The sequence below is a fragment of the Argiope bruennichi genome, chromosome 1, assembly GCF_947563725.1.
Source record: "Argiope bruennichi chromosome 1, qqArgBrue1.1, whole genome shotgun sequence".
NCBI classification, from domain to species: Eukaryota; Metazoa; Arthropoda; class Arachnida; order Araneae; family Araneidae; genus Argiope; species Argiope bruennichi.
The window spans coordinates 66,892,771-66,907,952 of NC_079151.1; the positions used below are offsets into that span (position 1 = coordinate 66,892,771).

Sequence of the window (15,182 nt, forward strand, 5' to 3'; positions counted from 1 at the left end):
TTGGGAAAGTATGCGAGGAAGTTTCGGGAAGACTATTTCCAATTCTTTATTATCATTTAACCTATAAAAAATAATATTTTATATATCAGGGTATTAAAATGTGTACTTTTTTGAATGTTTGCGCACTTGTACGAGTCATGCAAAGCACAATTATATTTTACAAGTTTCATTTAATTTCTATTTCATATTTTAACATATTTTTTTAAACACAATTTACTAATGTGACGATTTCAAATATATCTTGCCGTTTATTAGCTTTTCCAAGACCCAAAGCTGAATACTTGATAGGAAAATAAATTATGTTTCTAACTTTGATATCAAAAATTTGTGATTTAAATAGTTATTAATTTTTTCTCGAAATTCATTAAAGTATAAATTAAAATTCTGAACAGTCAGTTTTCCAAACCTTTTTTCAAATTTCGACGAAAAAGCTTCTATGACCAATATTTATATTTTGGTTTAAGAAGAAATAAAATGAAAAAGCTGCTAATAAACGCACCAGAGAGCTGAAATTTGTAAATCAATTAAAATCCTTCTGATGTTTCATCGCCTCAAAATATTTCGATATTGAAAAACTAATATCCGTTTTCTAAAAAAGTTGAATTGCAAACTTTACTTTCCTTCTGCTGTTATTGTTTTTCTTTCACAAATATTAAACAGGCATTAGCAAAAATAATGTTTCTAATCCTGAAATAAAACTTCGATTGAAAAAAGAAGAGTGCTTTTCATTTTAGAAAGTCATGTTAGATTGTAGAAAGCACGCTAGCAAAAATAACGAACTTTTTAAAACTACGGTTCGGTAGATAATTTGTTGATAACGCATGTTGCCAGAAAAAGTTTTCATTTTATTTTTTTAAATACATTGAGATTTTTACTTGATTATATATTCGATTGGATACTTTGCCATAACTCAAGTTTTTGGTCTGTTTAAATGGCATTTGGGGAATATGCGCTACTTATCAAAAAATGATTACCATTATTCTTTTTCGTTGTCAATTTTAATAACAATATAAATAATAGTAATGCTTTAATAACAGTTCTTCTGTATTGTATCGAAAACGGTTTTCTATATTTAAGAAATCAACAAGAATCCATCAAAAATAAAATTAAAAAATAGCTAATTGAATTTCCATAAATTACAAATAGTTGAATAAATAAACAATAAAAAAATTATTACATTTATAAATTTCTCAATTATATTAATGGAAATTACATGAGATAACAATCTTTGCATTTTTTGTTATATTTGATATGGTTAATGAGATTAATAACATTTTCAAATTATCTTGCATTAAAGTTTTTATAACTGTAAAAGCGAATCATTCGAAAAATAACATTTGTTAGAATACAAAATTATTTTAATTCAAAATAACAAATGCTAAAAAATTATTTTACTTTAAAACATTGTAATATTATGAAGATCTTGTAAATCTATTCATTTTCGATAATAATTAAAGAAGAAATCTTCATACACAATTTCGTTTGAAGTACATATATTGGACAGAACATTCATAATTTTGTCATTAGTTACTTTTTAACCACAGCAAGCTGTATATTTCTGTTTTTAATATAGTGCTCTTTGAAAAGAATTGATAATGATCACAAAAATACAAACTAAAAAGTAATTTTTCCTCTCGCTTTCCAGATATTACAAAAGCAATGAAGAAAATTTTATTATAAACCAGAAATCCTTCATTGTTCATTAAGCATTAATTGTTCACAATAAAAATTGAAAATTGATTTTTTATTGCTAATCTGTGACATTTAGCTAGCAGTTCATTTTCTAAAATAAAAAAAATAAGATTTCAAATGGGGGAAAAAAAAATGAGGTATAAATTGTCGGTTTTCTTGATCATAAAAGATATACAATTTTATCTCTTTCAGCTCACCTGGACAATGAATAAACACTAGAAATTATCATTGTGTCAGAAATTTTTATGGGCTTATTCGAAGCAGTCGTGGCCGAGTGGTTAAGGCGATGGACTTGAAATCCATTGGGGTTTCCCCGCGCAGGTTCGAATCCTGCCGGCTGCGTGTTTATTTTATAAGGGTGAATTGCTAAATGCCCTAAGTTTCACCTTAGTCGGAATACTTTTATATAAAAATTCTTACTCTGAGAAACATTTCCATCGATATGTTATTTTGTTTTGCGTTTCCCGCAGAAATTATCTGAATGTATGCTAATTGAGTCAGTCCTCCCCCCCCCCCTCTTTTCAATGGTGTTATGAATTACATTACATAAATAGGTTACCTACAACATATGAAATGCCGGCATTCTATAGAGTATTTGGGAATTTTATAGAATTCCTGGCGTTTTTAGGCGAAGTATGAAATAGGAGAATTACTTTATACTTTTCCTAAGCACGGTGTATAATGCAAAGAAATGAAATGACAAATGCTATTTAACCAATATATGAAAAAAAAAATCGTGAAAAGCTATAATCTGAAAGACATTCAATTCTATTTAATACAAAGGTTATTTTGATAAAATAATGTAGTGCAATTAACAAATTTTTATTAACACAAGTAAAAATTAAAACTGTAAAAAACAAAATTTATACCTCTCTTATTAAAGAAAAAATACTAATACAAATTACTTTTAATTATATTACTTATTACTAATATGGAAATATCTAATATAATCATACTTGTTGTATCAAGAAAGGAAATGATTTTATTTTAAAATGCACTTAATTTTATTTCCATAAAAATAAAAAAAACAAGGGTCAGTAAATAAACTATTCCATACTTTACCGGTTTGTCATTTGAAATTCTATAGAATACCTAGAAAGTGTATGAAATATTAATCTTTTCATACACTGTCGGCCCGTTTTGGCATTCTGTAAAATTCCAAGATAAACTTCTGAATGCTGAATTTCAAACTTGTAATGATATGGTGCTATTATTATTTCAGATTTTTTTTTTTATTATTATTATTCCTGAACATACGTAGATACAATTGCGAAAGAATATATAATACTAGCTAATGGTCACATAAGAATAATTTTTAATACATGACGTACAGTTGAAAAAAAGAACTTCTCTTTTGATCCAAAGTATGAATTTTCAAGGATTAACCCATTCATTGCCATTTACGAGATATCTCGTAAGAAATTGCTGTAAAATTAAGCGTTTATAAATTTCGCTGGCAGTGAATGGGTTAAATCAAACACATTAAAAGAATTATAATTTTTTTGAAAATCATCTAATGAAATTGTTTAGTAAATTTTTTAATGTGTTGACAAATTGGCTATTAGTTATCCTCACTACTAATAGGAAAATACCTATGTAATTGTTTTCGAGATTCAAAATTGGAAGCAGAATTCGACAGCATTTGAAGGTAAACCTTTAGCTTGTGATGCAGAAATTTAATGTTGAGCATTTCCATGTCCCGTGGCTTTAGAATGAAAACTAATAAAGAACTGTTTAAAATGAATTAAAATTTAGTAAAAAAAAAAAATATTATTTAACCGAATTACAACTTCACAAAAATGTGCGGACACGAAAATTATATCCTTGTTCTATGCTATCGACATGATATCTTTGTGTAACATCATTTACGGTCGTTGATTTCAAAAATTTCTTTTCAAATAAAGATTAGAAATTTTAACTTCAAAAAAAAAAAAAGACTCAAGTATGATTTTTGTATATTTATATCGATAAGAGAAATAAAATATTTTATTTACTTTTAAAATTACCTTACTAAACTATAATTTTCTCCATTCCACTTCATTCCCTGAGGACTATTAGAGTGAAACCACTCACTGCCAAATGAGTGAAAAGATATTACACATTCTATCCATCAATGCACGCTGGAGCAACAGATTCTCTGCTTTATGTGTCCATGTTCATTACTTATGCATTGAGAAAAGTTGTCTTAATTTTATTCCTCCAATGTCAATTACTTTTCGTCAGTATGGAACTTAAAATTAGATTGAAATGAGGAGAGTAATTCCTTGCTGGAAATGAAGTTGCATTAGAAGTATGTCAAAATCGGACCGATTTTTTCTCCATTCCAACCTTTTTACTGCCATCAAGCTCTTCTCTTAATTAACGCACGATGACACTCGAGAATTTACTTTCAATTCATTAAGGCGTCCACCGATGCAAAACATGGAAAATTAGATTATAGCTTCTTTTTACCACTTTTGGCAAATTCCGTTGCCATGATGAGAAGCGAAAAATCTCCAGCAAGAGACATGCGGACCCGCACATCATCCGTCATTACAGAAGCAATTTATCGATTCAATTAGAAATTTGATTAAGTTCTTCTTCATAAGGTGGCAGATGCATAGAATTCCAACGGATTGTATGGAACATGTTTTTGAAGTTCTGTTCATGCAATTGCTGAAAGGAGGCTATCCACATGCATATGTGCTGGGTATTAATTTTCTCTGCCATTCATCATGGTGCTTGTCTTTTTCAATTTAGCCTGTAATCAAATGCGAAAAATTCCTTCGTGTTTCATGGATTTGACACAACTTTCTTTAAAAAAAATTTTTTTGTAAATTTTTTCCTGCATCAGCTCTGACGTAAATTGAATTGTAACCTTTTCACCTACCTACACATTCATAAAATCTTGCTTAATGTATCAGTTTATTACTTCTTATACGAGTGAAATTATTTCCTTAAAGATTTTTAAGATCATTTATTTGTTTGTCTGTTTCCAAAATCATAGTATTTAGTTCCAGAAACTTGTTTTAATACATTTAGCAGTGAAATAATAAGCAGATTTTTAAAAAGACGCTTTGTTTATATATATATATAATTTGTAGCTTCTATTGTTATCAAAATGTGCACATTAAAAATTTCTTTAAAACGATCCATGTTTAAACTTGTCGTTTAAAAGAGGATCATTCATTTACATTGTGGTTTTGAAAACTCAAACCTTTATTTTATTTTGCTCTAGTAAGAAAAATCCTAAGGTAAAATAATCGATTAAAAGAATATATCACGAGTCCGAAATAAATATAAATGAAAAGTGTATGAAAATCAGCGAAAAAATGGAAAATATTTATAGTCCGAGGCCAAAGTTCAGTCAAATTGCACCAGACTTGAATGATTAGATTTTACTTTATTTATGAGTTTCGCAAAACTTATGACGATATGAAATATTTACTTGTTTTAAAAAATTTTAAATTTTAATATGAAAGCCAATATCTAAGCCTTAGATAGATTCTAAAGTAAATCGAAAATGGCTAGTTTCTAGGAGTAGCTCTGCCAATAACTCTAATAATTTATAATTGTTGAGATATTTATGTTCGAAACTGTTAATATTTAGAATATTTCGTTTTGTTTACGAAAACCCTTTTAATCCATTTTTGAAACCTTTTATTTATTCAATTTTCTATTACCTCTAATGGTTCAACAGTTGAAAAATTAATTTCAGATCTACAACTCTCAGACTGGAGTTTTATTGGCAAAATTTTTCATAAACTATCTATAATCTCCTGTTTTTGAAAAATGGAACTTTATGGAGCAAACACATATTTACATTTTTTGTTTTTGTTTTTTTAGCTGTTCTAATCTACACTAAATATGGTGGCGATTATTTTAAAATATTATCAACCCATACTTGCTCTTTAATCTTTAAGTTAAAAAAAAAGGATTTAAAAAATAGCTAAATCTCAACTATTTTATATTTTATTTTTGTATACATTATGCACACTGCATCTTTGTTAATTGCATTAAAATATTTACAATGTATAGAAAGAAAAACATATCCATGCACTATACAATAAATTAAAGAGTTTTTTTTTTGTTTTTTTTTTACACTTGTCGCTTCTTTATATATCATTTCAAATTTCAAGAATTTATAAGCACTCATCATATTTTTATTTCCTCTTATATGAAATATATTGCAATTGTCAAAAAAATTCTAACTCGATATTTTGGCGATTCTTCACTTTATAGAAATCCCTGAATTCGAAAAACTCATTTTTGGCATTATGTCTCTATTTATCCGTGACAAAAATAACTCAAAATATTTGACTAGACAGATTAAATTTGGTATACGGTCTTCACACCATATTTTTAGTTTTCTATCGAATCAAACGAAATCCGTTCGAAAAATGTCTATTTGGCTGTCGATAATCTGTCTGAAGATAAATTAACACAATAATTACAAAAAAGAGCTAAATCAATAAAATTTGGTTCACAAAGCTAACATCTAAGGGATTTTTCTGTCGGTCTGTACTTAAACAAGCATTTGGCTCAAGCCAACTTAAAACTTCATTAATATGGCTTTGAATAAGCTTATAATTCCATATCGCTTAATATTTCTGTATGCTATAGAATTACTAACGAAAATTTAGTACAATATTAGTACAAATTATTAATTCATGAAATAGGTACTATCACTTTGATGTTTAATATAGTAACAATGCCCAATAATAACGGATGAAACTATTATTTTCATTATCTCGGTAAAGTTCTGTAAAAGCATACTTTGTCAGTAGAAGTAAAAATAATAAAGGTTAAATGGACATATTGACACAATTAGGTATCAACCATAATCCGATTTTCCATTTCCTTGCATTAAAGTGTAGCTAATTGAGTGTGAGTTGTAATGCGGTATTGAAATGAATGTCGCCCCTGGTACATCAGACTTCTAAGATAACAGCAAATAATTTTATTGTATAAGAATTCACCCCGTAATGTGCTTGGAAAAAAAATCAAAGGAGATTCAAACTTCTGGTTCAAAGCATCATAACATTATACCGTTTTTGGCCTGATTCGCTCATTTTTATTTTATTTTTAAATTTTACTCTTTATTACATACCAGAGATAACGGGCGCACGCAAAGAAAAAAAAATGGATCAAACTTTGTTGAAAGTCGTGTGACAAAAAAAAAAAAAAAAAATCAAAGATTTAAACACAGAAAAGTACTAATAACACATATTATAACTTACTATATTATGTAAAGTTTTTAAATATATTTTAAAATGTCTTAAAATTAGGGGAAGAAAATATACAGAATTAAAATTGGTATTATTGTAAATTTCATGTTTTGAGTTTAAAAAATCTGTGAAGCGAGCTTTTATATAATCATATGCTTCAAAATTATTGAGAGAAAAAGTTTGTGATGAACTATTGATAGGTTTTTAATAAAAAGATCAAGTTAAAATTTCGAAAAGAAAAAAAAAAACGCATCTAATGAGCATCTATTATTGTCTACGACGTAACTACTTACTAAATTTGGCAGCTCTACATCGATCGGTCTGAACTAGAACATTTCGCTTTTTTTTTTTTTTTTTCCTTCCTTTTTTTCGTGGCAAAATTTGCAGGCAGTACGCCAAGCCTATAAACATTATCAAGTTAAAAAGATATCTTAAAATATATATATTTAATTTCGTTTCGGAAAACACTACTGCAGCCAAATATCCTTATTACTAATTAAATATTAATTTTCATGACATTACCAAGGAAATTTGCTAATAAATCAGCAAACTTTATGAAGCACATGATTGAATTTATAAAATTAATAACAATGTTACAAAATAAATTTTTGTTTTTAATATTCAAACTAAAAAAAATGTCTTCCACCCAACCCGATAATATATCTAAAGGATATTTCCATAATTTTCTGTATTCTTTAATAAATAAATTCATAGAAGGCCAAAAGCGCATTCAAAAGATGTAGATCACAGCAAAATGAGATGAAATATTTTTAATAGTTAGGGTGGAAGAGATTAACTGTTTGACGTCGTCGAATAGAACAAAGAGAAAGCGGGAGAAAAAAATACTCCGTTTGGGCCTACGTTTCAGAAAATGAATATGCCATCACAGAAAAAGAGTAATCAATAATTCTGAACTGAAAAGATAAAAAGTGACACAAATTGTTTTCGCGATTCATAAATTGCCATTTTCCTTGTTTTTTCATGGTTTGGTTTTCCGCCAATTTTTTACTAACGAATTCTTTTTCTCATAAAAATGTATCCTGCCTTTTCCCTAAAAAATAAATATTGCCGCTTATGAAAGAGCTCTCCGACACATGATTGCTTTATTTCCTCTTTTCTCATTGGATTTCGCATTGAGTATTGCATAGTAATCGCTCAACATTTGTTAGAACATCCTGTGGAAGATAAACATGCAAACTTCCAATCAGTAGCATTGTGAAACAGTCTCCCATCGACAATTTGGTTTTTAATTTTGGCTATTTCGTCGAAAGGATAAGTTGCCGGAACTCCATTTAATAACTGGTAGGTGTACATGCTCTCCTGCTAGAAAATTCACGGAATTCCCACAATTTTTTTTCAATCTTTTCATATAGGGAAACAATGTTAACAATTCTAATTTAGAAATATTTATTCAGGGAAGAACATTTTTTTTTTTTTTTTTTTTTTTTGTTGCAGAACTTTTGGCGCATGTATAGTTAAAGCATGACTGAGCATAAAACAACCGTTTATTAATTATTAGATTGATGTTCATATATGATATTAAAGGTTTCCAAATATTTTGATGACTAATTGTTTCAATTAGCAAGGACTTGAATGAACTATATTTTTGCATAGCGAAATTATATTTTCGTATAGTGAATGAAAGGCACACCACCTGTCTTCTCAACGAAAATTGATGTACCAAAAGTGACTATATTCCTCTTGAAGCCTTTGAATATATTTTTAATTCAAAGTTCAGTTTCTTGGTGACTTTCTGAAATGTTCAGCATTATGTTTAACATTCCCATTTTCAATTCAGTGGCGGATTTAGGCATTTTGCAATTCTAGGCGATACACATTATGTGGCTTCTGTTTTCAATAAACAGGCCAATTTAATTCTCCTCTCAACACATTTAACCAACAGTTTGATTCATTTTACGTTAAATTTTATTTTAATAGTTTTGTAACAGGATATTTTTGTTAATGTATGTACATCGCCCATGACTGCTCAGAATTACGTTTATACATAATATTATTTTAGCAGACGCTCAGTTTTTCATAGTATTTATAAACACCAAGTAAACAAAATAAGCAGATAGGAATATGAATAATTATACTTTATAAAGCATTTTTATCCAAATACTTTATAATTCATAGAATTTATATTTTTTCCAAATTGATTTATTTACCAACTTAACTAATAATAATTTTCCACTAACCCACCCCTCCTTTAACTCTAGCGATCTTATTAAATACTAGGTGATTATTAGATTAGACAGTTAATCTAATCTAATAACAGGCAGCTGCCTAGTCTGCCTATTCAAAAAATCTGCCTTCCGACGCCTTGTTGTCGAGTCGAGGATTAATTTTTCGAAAATCACTGCTGGTTTTCTCCATTTTGAAAACATCATAATAGGCAAACCGGTAAGTGGTTTGAATCTAAAAAATTATTTTCGATTTATTTGTATCATTTTGATACAAACGGCGTTTTCTAACGCTTGACCATATTCAGCTGAACTACTTGTTTGATGTATAAGCGCTCAACAACTCGACTTTATTTAGCAGATACTATTTTGATTTATGTGGAGATGAAATTTTCGTCCGTAGAGTTAATATAGAAACTTTGAACTTATCTGACTATTCACTCAATGTATGAAACGCATTTTTATAACTTGTATTTTGAAAATACAGTGAAACACTAGTGAAAATAATGACCGAAAGAGTGATGTAAGATCTGGTACGCTTTTTAAAAAAATGATTATTAATATATGATTACTAAAGCATTAAATATAATATGATGATTATTAAATATAAGATTACTTGTTTCACATATACTTTCAGCTTTCTATAGCAGTTTTAGCAGAATCAAGGCTGAAGGATAAAAGAATTCGATCCGTAACAGTAATTTCCATGTTTGTTATGTCGAGCTATGTGTAAACATTGGTATGAAAATTCAATGCTGTCAGAGAACAGCTGCAATTTCTTGCACAATATTATTTAAGAAAAACGAATTATAAGATAACTGTGTCATTTATAATTATTTACTTTGAAACATTATTGAAAAATGTAAGTATTTTAAGAATTGAATGACTTCAAATTAAAAAAAAATATTTGATTCATCTTCAGGACAGAAAATTTTTTGAAATAAAAACTCACTTAAAATCACATTTTCAGGAATAAAGATTCCACTCCTTTTTTCGAATACTAACATAGAATTTTATACTTAGGAAAAGATGAATTGTATTAAAATACTAATGTAGTACTTTAATTTTAAAAAAGTCATAATAATTGGGATTTTAGTTTAATCTAACAATAAATATTTATAGAAATATGAGTGGTCCAAAATGTTTTATATTTTAAAATTTAATATGCTTAACTAACTGGTAAAATGTTTTTTTCGTAATGCAAAAATTATAAAATTCCATTGCACAATTTTTTTTGTAAGTGATCATACAAACATTGATTGCAATATTAAAATGTATATTTGCAATTGTGAGGAAATTTTATTTATAATCAATTACGTTTGGGAAAAAAAATCTGAATAATGTTTCTGCGATATTTAACTTGGTTTGAAAAAACTTAAATAATACATTGAAAAGCATGCAAAAACAAAATATAAACAGTCATAAATGCATCTAAGAAGTTTCTATATTCGGAAGTTTACACAAACCTTTATTTTAAAACCGGTAGTAGTTTTTAAAGCTTTATCATAACTGCAAGTAAAAATAAATTCAAGGTATTTTATATCAGGTTAGCTCAAAGCGCTGATCGGTTTCAGTAGTCATTCGAAAACGTATAGGATTTTAAAAAAACTTTTGTTGAAAGCGGTTCACGAACAGTTCGCTCCTAACTTAATCTTGTCGGTTGTTTGGCGATTTTCAATTCAAATGCAAATGTGGATGCACTTTCCCGCCAACTTAAAAGGTGAAATCTGCAAACCAAGGCATTATCTATTTTGTATAAGTTAATTAAAAAAAATTGTTATTTGATTATGAAAATACTACTTCAGTAATATCTACATGAAATCAACAGAAATACTCAATTTTTATATGAATTTCGTTTTTTATTGTTAATATTAATTTCTTGCACTTATTTTTATAATTAAATTCATATTTTTCATTTTTATCAGTCTTAATTTATGTGAAAAAGTATTTACTATTTTCATTATCTTTCAAATAAAGAATTTATTAGATATTGTTTTGACTTAAATGTTAACATGCAGCAAACTTTACTATTAAAAATTTATAGTTGAAAAGTTGCAGAATATTTACATGATTAGACATAACTGAATGAAAGAATAATGCTTTGAAAAACTAAACCATAGGTTCCCAAAGTGGTCCAGGTGGACCCCCAGGGGTCCATAGGAGATCACACAGGGGTCCACGTAGATGTGAAAAGAAAACAGGGGTTCACAAGTTGTAAGTGGGGGTCCACGAAAAATTTTCCGGTTTTCATAATAAAGAACAAATATTTTGGCCTACCTATCAACGTAGGCAGGTAGCATCATTCACTAGTTAGGTACTCAAAAATATTCGAGACAGTTTAAACACAGAATTGAATAGAACAATAGATAATAGTACAAGTGTACACCACATGTCGAAACTTGCAAAGTGCCGCCCGTGCGCCCGTTCGTCCGGGATGCTTGTTTAGACCTGCAAATGGATGAAATGCGACTTGCGCTGTGCTTGCATTGACTTGCGATGACTTCAAAAATAGATTTGAAGATATTCTGACAATGGAAATAAAACCATGGATCATAACCCCATGTGATGAAACGGAATGTGGTATTACAAGAGGAGCTACTTGAGCTCAGCACCAAAGAGGAACTGAAGGTGAAATTTAAAAAAGGCTATCAAACATTTTGGCTACAGGCAGAAATCTCTTAAAAATATCCTGGGCTGTGGGAAATTGCGAGAAAATTTTTGATAGCTCTTCCCTCATCATATCTTGTCAAAAGAAGTTTTAGTGCCGTTACCAACCTGTTAACAAAAAAAAAGTAGCAGGTTGAACATCACAGAACGGGGAGATTTGAGATTACTTCTTACAAAACTGAAGCCAAATATTGATAATTTGCTGTCAATTCATCAAGTACATCCGTCTCATTAAAAGTATGACTATTTTTTATTGTTGATTTACATTTCAGAGTTCATTATTGATTTTTTGTTAATTGTTGATTGTTTGTAATAATAAAGGTTTATAATTTTGTATAACTACAAGTATTATTTTAATAAATAGGACACAAGAAAATGTGCTACTTTTTTTTTCTTCTTAACACCCCCAATTTAGGGTGATATTTTTTAGGAGTTTTGGGAATACAGTAGAAATGTAGCAGCAGGGGGTCTACCGAAAATAGTAAAACTTAGAAAGTGGTCCACGAGAAAAAAAAGTTTGGGAACCTCTGAACTAAACGAAATAACTTGATAATATAAATAAATTTCCAAAAACGGTATTACGAAAAAAATATATATATAAAACGTGATTTAAAAAAAAATTTTTTTTTGAAAAAAATATTTAAATATTAAATTTGACGAAAAATTAATGTTTCTTCAAATTTTTTTCAAAGCAATTGTTTAATAGCAAAAGAACCCGAATTATAAAAATCGCGAAATTAAAATGAAATTTAAGCTTCCTAATTAAATATATATCAAAACTCCTTTACATTATAAAACAGACCAAATCGAAGTTGGTGCAAGTAAATATTTCATATACGTTACTATTCAAATGAATTAAAAAAACTTCATTCAACGGATTTGAATTGAAAAATAAGTTTTAAAAAGTGTATAAGATCCAACTATAAGCAAACGAAAATCTTCGTAAAGGTCAATGCGTCAAAGAAAAACGAGTAGTTGGCCATTGCTTAAACAATGGTTACAATAATGCGATTAGACAGAATGAAATTGAGTTTCATGACAACAATGAAAAGAATAGTGAGAAATATCCTTTAAAATTTGTTCTGTAATCTTTTAAGAGTTATTAGAATTATGGAAACATTTCACGATCATTTAAATGGTATCATTAAAATTTTTTTAGCTTTTTTTATTTTCAATTATATAAAAAAATTCCAACATAATGCTTTTAGAAAATATCTCAGAATGATATAGCATTCCTCTCTCGGAAACATAATTGATAGTATGCTCACCTACAATTAAACAAATGATGTCTGGATGGTTTCATCTAATACGCAGGAGTTACGCTGGATTCACTGTATAAACAATTTCCTGAAATGGCTCATGAGTGATTCGTGATCCATTCAGTTTGCAAGTTTGGTATTTTTCAGGAACTTCAACTTTCTATCATACTAATATTAACTGAGCTTCCTTCAATTTAAAATTTAACCACGCGCTATGTACTATTTATGACTAAAGTCCATAGGTTCGCCATATATTCGTACGTTCGTTGCGTCTCGGTAAACAAGTGTCAACCAGACCACTGTATTACTGACTGCCTGAACCAAAAACCTTTTAATTCACCAAGCTCAGCATAGGAAATTTATCGACTTGCTGCAAAAATATTGCTTAAAACAGAATATCCGTAGCACAAATAATAAAGATTCGAACTCCGTTTTCGTTTTAACTTTAACTTCAGAGTTGTTAATTGTAAGAGTTGTTTAATTTTCCCAGGGAATCAAAACGCCGAGGTTTGCAAATTCCTTAAAAATATATATTTCTTTCGAATATCTTATATATATTTCTTTCGAATATCTTATATATATTTCTTTCGAATATTTTATATCGTTTTCTTTCATACTTATTGCCTGCTTACTTGGTTCGCCGTTCTTTCGTCACGACTTGGACAAAAAAATCTTGACAAAAGCTAAAAATTGGACAATGTCTACAAAATTTTAAAGAATAAAAAAAAACGCAAGACTTAAAGATTGCTTCTTCAATCCAAGTTTTAGAAAAGGCCGCAAGGATTATGTTTATGACGAGAAAAAAATAGTAATGTTGAATCCATTGTCTTAATTGCGCTTGCTAATATTTTTGAATTATTCGATCCTCATCAGTAACTTCAAATTGTTTTCAGTTTTCGGCAAATTCATCTGTAAAGATTTTAAATTAAGTTGCCTATACTCAAAATATCATTTCGGCTGTTTTCCATCGTATCAAAAAAAGTATATTAATATCAACGAAAAATTATATGAGAAAGGAGTTCATCAAAAGTGATTTAATCTTCAAAGTTAAAAGTTTATTTTACAAATATAAGTGAAATACTTTTCTGTTAGCTGTCTTCAAAATCTGGTGAGTTCAAATACTACAGAAGGTGTGAAATTGCAATATTTTCTATAACAAAAAAGAAAAAAAAATCGTCACAAAAATCTTCAAGCATACGCAAAAATTACAAAAAAGACAAAAATCCTGCTCCTTATCAAGAAAGTGAAAAGAGAATTGTTCCAGTATCTTCAAAGTTGTATTGCGCATTTATTCATCTTGTATTGTTTGACACTCTCGTTTTTGAAATTTTTCCTATGACATTTGAAGAATTGAAATAACATTTTATTTTATGTTCTAAATTTTAAAATTTAAAATAATTTATTGAGAATTGAAATCAAAAGTCTGAAGTTAACTAAAGACGGAGATCGAAAAATTAGGAAGTTATTTTTAAAGCGTAGCTAATTTTCAATTATACATAATGGAGATATACATATTATATGTATAATATATACTTTTAAATATAGTAATAAAACGACGATTACAATCGTTTTATTCTTCTGAACTACATTTTTTAGTCCGAATAAATTATGAATTTTTAGTCAAGAACTATAAAAATTAATATTTCTGGATTGCAAATATTATGCAATAAAAAATTAATGTTTATCAAATTAATTTGAAGATTGCGCTTACCTCTGTGAAACAATCATTAGTCAAATTACTTCATAAATTGATAATTAAGAGCTCTAAATTTGTTAAAATATTCTATTGTCAACGGAAAGCCCTAACAATCAGTTATATATATTTACCCTACTTATAAAGTGGATAATTGAATTTCCACATCCAATTCTTGCATTTCAATTCACGAAATTTTTGGTGTGTTCAAATGCAATTTTGATGCTATTTGATCTTAAGATCCATTAAGAAAATGTTTTGAGGTTTAGTTCAAGTTAGCTTAATAAAATATTGAGCACATTTGGAAGATGCACGAGCATTCGGGATTTATTTGAAATTCGCCCGATCTAAAAGCTATCAAACGCTGCGTAAAATGTGTGGCCCAAAGGATCCACATTAAAGGTTACCCTCAAAAAGTGCCTTTTCGTAATGCGATAATATTCTCTTTAGGATCAAATTCTTCGTGTCCGCCGCTAATTAA

General features: G+C 28.5%; 1 long non-coding RNA gene and 1 other non-coding gene across 4 annotated transcripts in view; both read left to right on the forward strand.

The window, feature by feature from the left end:
- Nucleotides 1-15,182, forward strand: part of LOC129980028 (uncharacterized) — a 186,380-nt gene that overhangs the window by 135,565 nt on the left and 35,633 nt on the right. The window lies entirely within an intron of this gene.
- Trnas-uga (transfer RNA serine (anticodon UGA)) lies at nt 1,953-2,034 on the forward strand. Its single transcript has one exon. It is a non-coding gene; the product is annotated as a tRNA-Ser (tRNA).